Below are 12,408 nucleotides of genomic sequence, written 5' to 3'. Positions count from 1 at the left end.
GACGGTCTCCCTTGCATCGAAATATATTTTTTTGTTGGATTATTTTTTATTAATGATTTTTTTTTCAGTGACGTCGCCGTATTCATATTAGAAAGTAATGGTAATTGGATTGCCAAAAGAACCACCATTCAGAGGTAAAAGATAAACGTACAAAGTGCAAATTTAACTGGTAAACACGCTGACACTATGCAAAGGTTAAATAGAGCAGATTAAACAAGGAACAGAAAACACAAGTTGGTAAAAAGTGCAGTTATCAGAACCTGAGGCTGTATCGGCTCAGAAAATTTCATGTTGGACTGCGCAGATAAAAAAATAAAAAGCCAACCAATATGTTAGTAATGTAAGGTTAGGAAGACAGTAGTTCGTTCTTTTTGTTTCCCATCCCAGAGACAAGCCTAAAACTCCCTTTCCATGGCTCCTCAGGTCTTGAAGAAGCCTCGTGTCCCCCCGACCTGCCTGCTCCCCCCCACCGCTTGCTGACAAGACAGGTGGTGAGTGAGAAACAGGTCGGTGACTCATCTTTTCCGCTCGCTGGTGAAGTAGTCGTGGTAGCAATAGTTGTAGTAGTATCAGTAGGCGTGGTAGTCGTGTTTGTAGTACTGAAGTGGTGGTGATGTTGGCCATTGTAGTCGCAGGAACATCCATATTTTTAGTAGTAAAGTAGTAGTGCATCTGATTATTGTAGTAGCAGTAGATGTTGTAGTCGTATTTGTAGTATTGAAGTAGCAGTGATTGTGACTGTTGTAGTGGCCGTAGTAGATTAATATTAACAGCGTGAATAGAAAAAAAAAAGCGTGCATGAGATTCTTTTGGATATGAAGTGTGAAATTATAAGGACGTTTAAGAAGCAGGTGGAAGGAAGTCAAGGGTAGAGGAAGGGAGAGTATGGTTGGTATTATAAAACACTCGAGCTTCTCAGATCAGCCATTTCTAAAGGTCAAAGAGGGGGTCAGTCAGGCTCCAGTGAGTGTTTCTTCAGGTTCATGGTACAAAAGAAGACTCACACTACCACCAGGGTCATAAAACTACCCCTGGAAATGCTCACCACTCTTACGAAAGCCTTGTCAAATATGTGTTCTTGGGCGGCGAAATGTTTTGTAATACGACCCATATATTCCGTGTAAGTTACTTGTAAGGTGAAACGATTGGTTGTCGAGGCGGCATGGTCCAGCTGCTTAGTTTGACCCTTTTTTTATTTAATTTCTCAACTAGCAGCGAGTGACAGACTTTTGTAGCACTCCGGCGCACAATATTTTTTTTTTATTTCGATATTAAATTGTTCGTTATTTCGTTATTAAATTGCTCGTTATTTCGTTATTAAATTGTTCGTTATTTCGATATTAAATTGCTCGTTATTTCGTTATTAAATTGCTCGTTATTTCGTTATTAAATTGTTCGTTATTTCGTTATTAAATTGTTCGTTATTTCGTTATTAAATTGTTCGTTATTTCGTTATTAAATTGCTCGTTATTTCGTTATTAAATTGTTCGTTATTTCGTTATTAAATTGCTCGTTATTTCGTTATTAAATTGCTCGTTATTTCGTTATTAAATTGTTCGTTATATCGTTATCAAATTGTTCGTTATTTCGTTATAAAATTGTTCGTGTCCGAATGTGAGATTCCTGCACTCTGACTTAGACGTGGTTGTGACATTAGTTTATGATTATCTATTTATCCATCAATCTCTATCTATGTATCTAATATCTATTTATTTTTTTCCTATTTATTTATCTTCAGATCTGCATTTCCTTTTCTTGAAGCAATATCTTCCTACTTAAATAATTTACTTGTGTGATTTCCTCATATAATAGTTTCCGAACGTAAAAAAATATATAAATTTTCGAAGTATTTCCTGCCACTTAAATGTATATTTTTCTTTAGTAATGTCTTATTTGCTTCTCAAATTGTCTCTGAAAGAAAATATTTTTTCCCTCGTAACAATATTTACTTAGGTCATTTCCTTATGTATTTTCTTTGACATTACATTGCGACGTAAGAGAAAGACATATTTTTCGAACAATTTTCCTGTTGTTTATTAACCCTAAGTCTAGCCAGCATGCACCGGGCTGACAGCGGCCTCAGTGCGCGCTGGCCGTCAGCTTGCATCACGTCAGGATGCCTTCTTGCCTCACCTCGGGATTTTTTTCTCAGGTGCGGTATGCAGAACCTTGTATTGTTTTCATATTTTGTTTTAACTTTCGCTGTTCTCTTGACCGTTCTCTTTCTTGACTCTGACTTTTCTCCTAACTTTTGTTTTCCTTGCCGTTTATGTCTCCAGCTTCCACTTGCTGTCCGTGGCCGAGGGAAGCGTATCGTGCTTTTCTCCATGATTAGTTGTTAGTTAAACGTTACATAGCCTCGCAATGTACAAATAAAAAACTCGTATACTCTATAATATCAAAATAACGATAAATGACAACAACAACCGTGAAGACCTCAGACAGCAAAGCATCTTATCTGAAATCCTACATTTGCTGCCTGGAAACAATAAATCGCCGCCCCTGATGGCCGCCAAGCAGGTGAGCCTGAGCCGAGCCCTTCGCAGACGCCGTACAAACGCCAATTTTTCCTCTTTAACTCAGTACAAATAGCACAGCTGCTCAAACATATCATAATGTAATCTGCCATTAGGAGTTATTATGAGATATCAGCGCGCTCAGACAGTCATGGGGTGAAATTAAGCACTAAAGTAAAGGCAAATTATATGTTTACTCTGAGCACATTCGTGTGTAACATTGAGATTATATATGCATGTTTAACATAATTTAGGATCTTTATTTTCTACTTTTATTTCTTTGCTACTCAACTCCAAACGTAAATGTTTTAAGTGTCCAGACATTATGTTAATGCCGAGCGTCATTACAGGCAAGCAGGAAAGTTTCTCAAGAGGGATCATTATCATCATCAGCAGCAGCAGGTTCTGTGGTGCACTGAGTGACGGTGGGGCTGCCCGGAGCGCCCTTTGTCTGTGTCTGCCGCCACGCGCTGAGTAATCCCAGCGCTGCGGTTTAATTAAGGGAGGAGCGAGTCGACATGATATAGAGGAAGAAAGCGGTAGTGCTGAATGGATTATACGTACACTTGAAATAAATGTTTTCGTTAATAGAACTCGACGAAATGAGGTCATGGCGCGCCCAGCGTTTGTCTTCCTGCTGCTACAAACCATCGGGCGCTGCAGAAACAATATTGCCGCGGCCGACATGTTAGTGGACGGCCAAGTTTACGACCGCTGATAACTTCACTCACACCGCGGGCACGGAGACGAAATGTATCGCGAGAGGGAGAGGGTGTTGAGAGGCGGGAAGCGAGGAGTTGAAAAGAGGGGAGAAGATTGCGATGGAGCGAGAGAGAGTGAGAAGTTAGGGAGGAGTGAGTTACCGAACGACACAAGCAAGGGATAAAAATCAGCAACTCACTATCCATTACTTATTTCAGATGTCTGTTGAGTAGATTCGGTGAAGGGAGAGAAAGCAAAGATTGGCGAAAAAAAACTGGGTCATCGTTTGCTAAGTATTGTTCTGCAGTGTGTACTGGAGAGGAGAGTAATAATCTTGTGAGATTATAGTGCAGCAAAGTGTCATTCCGATGAACCCTCCGAGACGTGGAGCACGGCAGGATGTTTTGTATGTTTTCTCGATCTTCTTTTATTTTCCAACAAGAAGACATTTATAGCTACATGAGTAGACTATTTTAAAATCTTTATCGTTTCGTTTTGTACAAGGGATGTATAAATATATGGAGAAATAAATATTACACACACACACACACACACACACACACACACACACACAATATATATATATATATATATATATATATATATATATATATATATATATATATATATATATATATATATATATATATATATATATATATATATATATATACTCATTATTATTATTATTATTATTATTATTATTATTATTATTATTATTATTATTATTATTATTATTATTATTATTATTATTATTATTATTATTATTATTATTATTATTATTATTATTATTATTATTATTATTATTATTATTATTATTATTATTATTATTATTATTATTATTATTATTATTATTATTATTATTATTATTATTATTATTATTATTATTATTATTATTATTATTATTATTATTATTATTATTATTATTATTATTATTATTATTATTATTATTATTATTATTATTATTATTATTATTATTATTATTATTATTATTATTATTATTATTATTATTATTATTATTATTATTATTATTATTATTATTATTATTATTATTATTATTATTATTATTATTATCTTAGAATGTTATTAATATTATTACATTATGTAGTAACAGGATTTTATTTTCTTATCACAAGTGATTCTTTTGTTTTTGCATATAAATAATAAATTAAAAAATATTATAATAAACTCCGGCTGCCTCCTAACTGCAGGTGAGCGAAAGGCTTGCCCCGAGGAGCGGCTACCTTCACTCCCTCATCACTCACTCCAGCCTTCAGAGCTTGCTGTCATTATTATTTTTTTCGCTTATATCCACTTGAGATCACCCGAACCGGTTAGACAAGTCTTTTCGCGGCTATGAACACAGTCAGCTGTTTTAAATGGAAACGATCCAGCGCGAGTGATTTCCATGCTTAGTGGGTGTGGCGAGCTGGGCTGCCAGAGAAATGTTGGTTATCGGCTCTCAAGTTCTCGTTTTCAATATTCTTCCCCTTAAGCCCTGGCTCATCATCCTGGACGCTGCCGTAAGTGCTCGATTTGATTGCCAGAATTTTCGGCATACAGACGTGATTCTGTACGGCTAGACACTGCCTTATTTCTGATGCTTTATTGCAATTTAGTGTACGCCAAAAATGCAGGCTTCGTTGCGAGGAGTATACTGAAGAATGAAATTTACTTTTTGTCAGTTCTCTCCTTTTTTTCTTCGTCTGCGTCCCCTGTGATCACCCCCTGAGTCGGGGCCAGCGAGGGGCGGAGCATTGTCTGTCTGTCTGCTTGGGGAAGACCGTCATTAGGTGCAGCTCCCAGGGGTGTTTTTTGCCAATATTTTACTGGATGCTTTTTCTCCACCCAACCATTACCTGTTCAGAAGCGGCAAACAGACGCGGGGCCCTGACAGCTCCGCACCACCGCCGCCACCAGCTCGCCTAATCTGCAGACAGTGAAGGTACATTGCCCGGTACCACTGTCACGCAGAGGAGCAGACGTAGACGCTTCCCTAGACCGTCAAACACAAGGTGAAGGCCCTGCTTAGTCGCCTCCAGCATAACGTACGACGGAAAGCAGCAATGGGAGTCTTGTTGATTTTACCATTGCGGAGACAGGCAGACAGACAGACAGACACTCAGACAGACAAACAGACATGTGTGAAGAGAGGAACAGCTGCCATTTTTCAACTGTCTAGCACTGATTTACACACACTTATACACACTCAGAATCCGTGGTCTTTTACAACTTATACTTATCGTTGGTAAGAATTAAAACTCCGGTAATTTGAAGCGTTCCACAAGCAGAGCAAACCAAGCAAAGGGAATAAAGAAAAACCTCGTCATTTATCATTCACCCGCAAAATGATTTCGTCTGCGCGCGAAAGAAAGCAAAAGAAAACGAGATATCACCACCGGCGCGCGTATACTCACCTCTCACCTTTTTTTTTCCCATGGATGTATTTCGTTTCATGGCGCTGCTTCTTCCCTCTGTGGCGCATTGCCGTAGCCTCGCTGTGACTAAGACGCAGTATGGCTTAGCGCGGCATACAGCGAACCCTCCCCGAGACGCTATACGAGAGCAATAAACACGGGTTGCCAAGAAGACGCTATAATTCCTTCAGACATCCCTTAGAATCATGAAAATTTATCAGGCCTTAAAGCACAAGCGATGCCCGTGTATGGATGGATGCAAAAAAAAGGATAAGTTGCTCTCTCTCTCTCTCTCTCTCTCTCTCTCTCTCTCTCTCTCTCTCTCTCTCTCTCTCTCTCTCTCTCTCTCTCTCTCTCTCTCTCTCTCTCTCTCTCTCTCTCTCTCTCTCTCTCTCTCTCTCTCTCTCTCTCTCTCTCTCTCTCTCTCTCTCTCTCTCTCTCTCTCTCTCTCTCTCTCTCTCTCTCTCTCTCTCGCACCTGTCCAATCAGTGCCCTCATTGTCTCACGTGGGCCAAGGTAGTCACATTCTCACCTTGATAACACAGGTGAGAGGATGCGGCCTTTTATGCTAAGCTGTTTTTTTTTGTGGGCGTTTTGTATTTTGTTTTGTTTTTTGTTTTGTTTTGCGGACTTACACGTGTTTTTGTTTTTTTTGCATGGATCATCTTTCTTCTTCATTGCTATTTTCCGTTTGTGTTTCTGTTGCTACTGTTGCTTGTTACTGTTATCGTTATCATTATAATCATCATTATTTACTCTTTTATTAGTATCGCTTTTCTTATTGTTGTTATTGTTGTTGTTCTGAAATCTATTATTGTTTAAGTTACGCAAATCTTTTTTCATTCTTATTGTTCTTAATCATCATCTTAGAGAGAGAGAGAGAGAGAGAGAGAGAGAGAGAGAGAGAGAGAGAGAGAGAGAGAGAGAGAGAGAGAGAGAGAGAGAGAGAGAGAGAGAGAGAGAGAGAGAGAGAGAGAGAGAGAGAGAGAGAGAGAGAGAGAGAGTGAGAGAGAGAGAGAGAGAGAGAGAGAGAGAGAGAGAGAGAGAGAGAGAGAGAGAGCGAGAGAGAGAGAGAAAGCGGCACAACCTACTGGAGTGTCCCTGAGTCGTACAAATGGAAACAATGACAACTATTAATCACCCAGCCGATCTCACATGCTCATCTCAAGCAGACAAAGACGCCTCACCCCGCCTGGAATTTAGTGCAGGGCTCCCACCGCCGCGGCCTCTGGAGCGCTAAGAGTCCGGGAGGAGGAGGAAAGGAAGGGGAGAGGAGGATGAGGGTATGAGGGAAAGAGAATGATGGGAAGGGATGATGAGAGGAGGAGGAAAGGAAGTGAAGAAGAGAAGGAATGGAAGAGAAGACGGCTGAAGAGATGAAAAGAAGAGGAGGAGGAGGAGGAGGAGGTGTGAGGTAAGGACGATGAAGTATGAGGGAAGGGAAGAGAAGGAAGGGGAAAAGAGGAGGAAAGGAAGGGAAGAGCAGCATGAAGATGTGATGGAAAGAGGATGAAGGGATGAGAGAAGAGGTGGAGGAGTTGAAGGATGGGGAGAGGAGGAGGATGAAGGAATGAGGACAGGAACTCTTTGATGGCCCTCGTGAATAGCGAGCTCCAGTACTTACATAATACGTATAGTAACCCTTCACATAACAACAGTCCTCTGGCTCCTTAACACGCCCATCTCCATTCACCATTCGAGGGTAGATCTTCCCTTTCAATCAGTCCTCGTATCGGAGAATGTCATTGTCTGTATGTTGTGTGTTTGTGTGTGTGTGTGTGTGTGTGAGAGAGAGAGAGAGAGAGAGAGAGAGAGAGAGAGAGAGAGATGGGGGGAGTGGGGGTAATCGGGTCTTTGCAGGAGCATAGAGGAGGCTCGGGGTCAGTCACGGAGGCCACACAGAGGCCGAACTCCAGCGTGGGCGGCAAGCAATGAGTGTTTCGCCTCCCACGTCGCCGCGGTAACAGGTTCCAGCGGTCACCTCATTGTTCGGAAGTATTAGGTATTGTGCGTCGTTATGAAAGGAATGATGCCTAGCAGTATACGGGTAGATTCATTACTTGTTGTTGATGTTTTTCTGCAGGAGATTTGTTAGGCTACAGACATTAGTTCATAGGTCTTAATTATTCGGTTTTCTGTGTTAAGGGATAATTGTTCGTAGCCATAAATATTAGCTTGGTTGTTTTGTTAAGTTGTGATTTTGTTTTATTATGCAGCATGTCTCTCTCTCATTACTGAACTGGATAAATAATACTTTCTCTTGGTGATACTCCCTCTTAAATATAGGTTCTTATCGCAAAGTGTAACCAAGAAATAACTTTGCACACTCATGATTCACTGTTTTCTCTCTTTAATTGAAGCCAAGATTAGTTCAGTCTTGACCCATCTCATTATCATTTCCTCATGGTCAAGTTCAGGGGGGCACATATGTTTTCTCTCTTTAATTGAAGTCAAGATTAGTACAGTTTTGACCCATCTCATCATTTCCTCACGATCAAGTTCAGGGGAGCACATTTGTCTTCTCTCTTTAATTGAAGCCAAAATTAGTACAGTTTTGACCCATCTCATCATTTCCTCACGGTCTAGTTCAGGGGGCACATTTGTTCCCGCCACTATGAAAGGCAGGCGAGTGGTGTTCAGGGGAGGGCCGAGACACAACGGGGCGAGGCGAGGTGAGACAAGGCGCGCGGGACCCCAAGACTTTCCTGCCACCCCTCACCACGCCTCTGACCAACGCCAGACTTATAACAATTACTTTTTTCCTCTGATGCTTATTGGTGTCTCGTTTTTTTTTATGAGGGTGTGTGTGTGTGTGCCCGATTTACCCCACCTTTTCCCATTACTTGCGCTTCTTGTCGTTATCTGTTTATTATTTGTTATTTTTGTTGTGTGTAAGTGTTCTTAAGTTAAACAGCGCATTATTATATTGATGGTTCGTGTATTCGCTTAATGGGTGTAGGGAAGAAAAACATAATTGACTGATATGCCTCTTTCTTAAGGTATGTTATATTACTCCCCGACAAATTTTGCTGGCAAGACAGATTATACTTCACACTCATATCCTTATCTTGCAAGGTACACGGTTAATGCATCTATTTTTTCTCTCTTTACAGGTAAGGTGTAGCTTAATATCGCATCATAACTCCCCCAGCGTCGTAAGGTAAAATTATTTTCTGTTTTCCTATCACCGCCCAACCCAAACCAAAATGCAGCTTGGGGTGTTTACTTGTTCCTGTCGCCTGTTGCGGTATTTCCCTAGAGCACTTAACGCAACTTTTAAACCATAATACACCGTCTAGAGTTCGTATCCATGAAGTATAAGTAGTAACCTAAATGTTATGTTTCTACTAGACCACACATACCTCACTGATACAGGTTCTAATGTTTGTTTTGGTACCATAAGCCAACGCACATTGTTAAGCGTTTGTATCCCTGACCTTTAAAGTAGTAACCTAAATGTTATGTTTCTTCTATGACCACACATACCTCACTGATACAGGTTCTAATGTTTGCTCTGATACCATAATCCAACGCAAATTATTAAGCGTTTGTATCCCTGACCTTTAAAGTAGTAACCTGAGTGTTATGTTTGTTCTATTACCACCCCTACCACACTATTACTTTTTACAATAGAGGAGTCAGTTCAAGGGCATAAAAAATGAAACATGTGAAAAAAAGCCCGCTACTCACTGCTCCTTAATATATACAGGTTCTAATGTGTGTTCTAATACCACAAACCATACTGATAAAGATTCCCAGGCTTTTCTGCAGCTTCCCAGATCTCATTATTCTTGTTTTAAAATGATACATACCCTGACGTACTAATAATTCACCTCTCGGTCCACAATACATCATTACTCGCGTCTTATAGCACCATACTTCCTGTCATTATAGCAAGATGAAACCTAATCAAGTGAAGGAGGATGAACACTCACTGATGCCTCATAAATATACGGATACATGGTAGCGACATCGATCTTGCTCCTTTAATCTCCGCAGCAAATTCTCGCAATCACCGTGAAGGGAAAGCAACCTCACTATGTAGCATATTATATAACCGGAGACGAAAATGTAAAAAAAAATAGAGGACGAAAACATACTCACCCTTTCATATTACACATCCCTCTGCTTAATCATCACTTGTGTGGCTACCTGCTTCTTGGTATACGACCTCTAGTAGTTAACACACACACACATACACACGCACACAAAGAAAAACTTTCCTACTGCAGCTGACAGACCCGAGATCTTAACATTCACACCTAATGCCCTTCGTCATCCGTAGTTGAGATTGTTACATCCTTCATAATTAAACTCTTACATCATCACAGCTAAATCACAGTCACATCCTGCATAGAACTCACGCCGTCGTCACCAACCGCATCGTTTACAGAGATTGATGCACCCATTTGTCATCAATGTCTAGGAAACTTTTTAAAACATGAAAATTTAGACCTTTTTTTCCGCGGTTTACAGTGATATTTTCCGAACTTTGTCTTTCCTAGTTAAAATAGAAAGTAAATCGACTCTCTAACCTCTCCTACACCGACAATGACAGTGTTCTGAGCAGCATCAGTAAACACATTGGAGAGTTTCCAAGTAGTGTCATGTACAGGCCTTTCCGTTCCGAGAGAGAGATAAGGAAAAACAAAGACCCGCAGCTCCATGGAATTCCTGGAACCTATTTGATATGCAGTAACGTTCCTTAGGACCAAGCGATCGTGCATTCATGTGATGGTTGTGTGACGTTAAGTGGGATAGGTTAGCAGGAGTGGGTTGGTGATGGTGGTGGTAACAGTGGTGGTAGTGTTAATGCAGTAGTAGTAGTAGTAGTAGTAGTAGTTGTTGTTGTTGTTGTTTTTGTTGTTATTGTTCTTCTTCTTCTTCTCCTTCTTCTCTTTGCTGATGGAGGTGCTGCTGTCATTGATGGTGGTAATGGTAGTAGTAGTAGTAATAGTAGTAGTAGTAGTGGTAGTAGCAGTAGTACCGACTGTAGTGTTCATATTATTGAAGTTATTGTTGTTGGTGATGATTTTGATGGTACTGAGAATAGTGATAGTGGAGGTGGTTAGGGTTGTGTGTGTGTGTGTGTGTGTGTGTGTGTGTGTGTGTGTGTGTGTGTGTGTGTAGGAAGAGGTATGCCGTTGGGAAAGAGTTATGGGGGAAGGGAATTCTTGTGTGTACCGCGCAGGAAGGAAAATTCAATACACTGTGATAAAGTTTCAGAATCCAGGATGTCACATTTCACTGACCCTCACTTCACGGAAAAGGAAAATATTCAGGTATTGAGAATTGGAGGAATGTGTGTGTGTGTGTGTGTGTGTGTGTGTGTGTGTGTGTGTGTGTGTGTGTGTGTGTGTGTGTGTGTGTGTTTGTCAGTAGAGAGAGAGAGAGAGAATACTTCATATGAGAATTTCTGTATGGTGAATATACTCGTTACAAACATGGATAATACTCGATACCCATGCTTCCAACAAAACATTTTTTCGTATTTTATTTCACGATTTCCTTATATGAAGATAAAGAAAGCGTGAGACTGTAAAAAATGCTAGTAATGGCGGGAAATCGACCATTCGAAAATACTTGCGTCTAAATATACCTTCGAATGTGATTTATAACCGACTTGTATTTTATAATGGGCTGCCTGTCATTAGCCACGTTGGGAGATTAATAATGCTGGTGATTTGCTGATCTCACGTTTTACTAAATTTTTGATGTAGTTAATGGTGGTGGTGGTGGTGGTGATGAATGGAGCTTACTTGAGATTAATGATTCTGACGCGATGGGTGAGGATTATAATGTTATTGGCTACCTTTGCTCAACGTGCTTCCGGAATAAATCAAGTGTTGTGGAGAGAAGAGTTTACGCTTGACGGGACATTTGTTAAACTTGTCGACCACTGGGCTGAGAAAAACGGTTCCATAAATGCATAAGTTAAATACTAATCTAACAGGCTCGCAATAGTTGGTCACGTTTATCTGTATGTTTATGGTGAAAGAAGAGCTTAAAAACACTATTATCAACACATCATACATAGAAAAGTGGCGGAGGTATTGAAAAACAGTACCTGGTCTTCGAGTTCATACTGCGTTATTTTGATGTCGCACGCTGGCAAAGGCTCCGAAAGTGTTGAAAAAACCCTCATCGTAAACAATCGCCAGTGCTAGGCAAGCGTACCGCCCCAGACGCAGCGCCGACACTGAGCTTCTTTAGGAGGACAAGGCTTCATCGGCGTCTATTTAGGTTAGGTGGATAATGACCTGAATGCTGAAGCTTGTGATGTGGCGTGATTGATGTTACTGTCTCGCACACACACACACACACACACACACACACACACACACACACACACACACACACACACACACACACACACACACATTCTCTCTCTCTCTCTCTCTCTCTCTCTCTCTCTCTCTCTCTCTCTCTCTCTCTCTCTCTCTCTCTCTCTCTCTCTCTCTCTCTCTCTCTCTCTCTCTCTCTCTCTCCTTAAATGGTCGGGCGTTCAGTGTCAAGAGGAGCTGAACTTTGACCTTTAGGGACATGCCTCTTTCAGCCTCGTGTCTGGGGTGACCTTCGGCTTCAGGGGTTGAGCTTTCAGGCGGCGGGACCCAACCATCGCCGGGCTGCAGGTGCGAGGGGAGCTCCTGTTATGTAGCCATTCAGCGCAGATTATTTAGCATTCCCTTGAGGCTTCATTGTGGATGTTGGTGTCCATTGGTATTGTGCGAAGTATGGTTTTCCTGTGTCATGATTGCGTTAATGTCGTCCTT

The 12,408-nt window shown here is 40.7% G+C and overlaps 1 protein-coding gene across 1 annotated transcript in view; it reads left to right on the top strand.

Moving 5' to 3' along the window:
* The first annotated feature begins 428 nt into the window (after window positions 1-428).
* LOC126987761 (protein grainyhead-like) overlaps window positions 429-12,408 on the top strand; it is a 387,307-nt gene continuing 375,327 nt past the window's right edge. Inside the window, exon 1 of the mRNA XM_050845053.1 lies at window positions 429-506. The gene's annotated coding sequence lies outside the window, so the exon portion shown is untranslated. The remainder of the gene's footprint in view (window positions 507-12,408) is intronic.

Source organism: Eriocheir sinensis, chromosome 66 (genome assembly GCF_024679095.1).
Source record: "Eriocheir sinensis breed Jianghai 21 chromosome 66, ASM2467909v1, whole genome shotgun sequence".
In the NCBI taxonomy this organism is placed as follows: domain Eukaryota; kingdom Metazoa; phylum Arthropoda; class Malacostraca; order Decapoda; family Varunidae; genus Eriocheir; species Eriocheir sinensis.
This window is presented reverse-complemented; position numbering and strand designations above follow the sequence as displayed.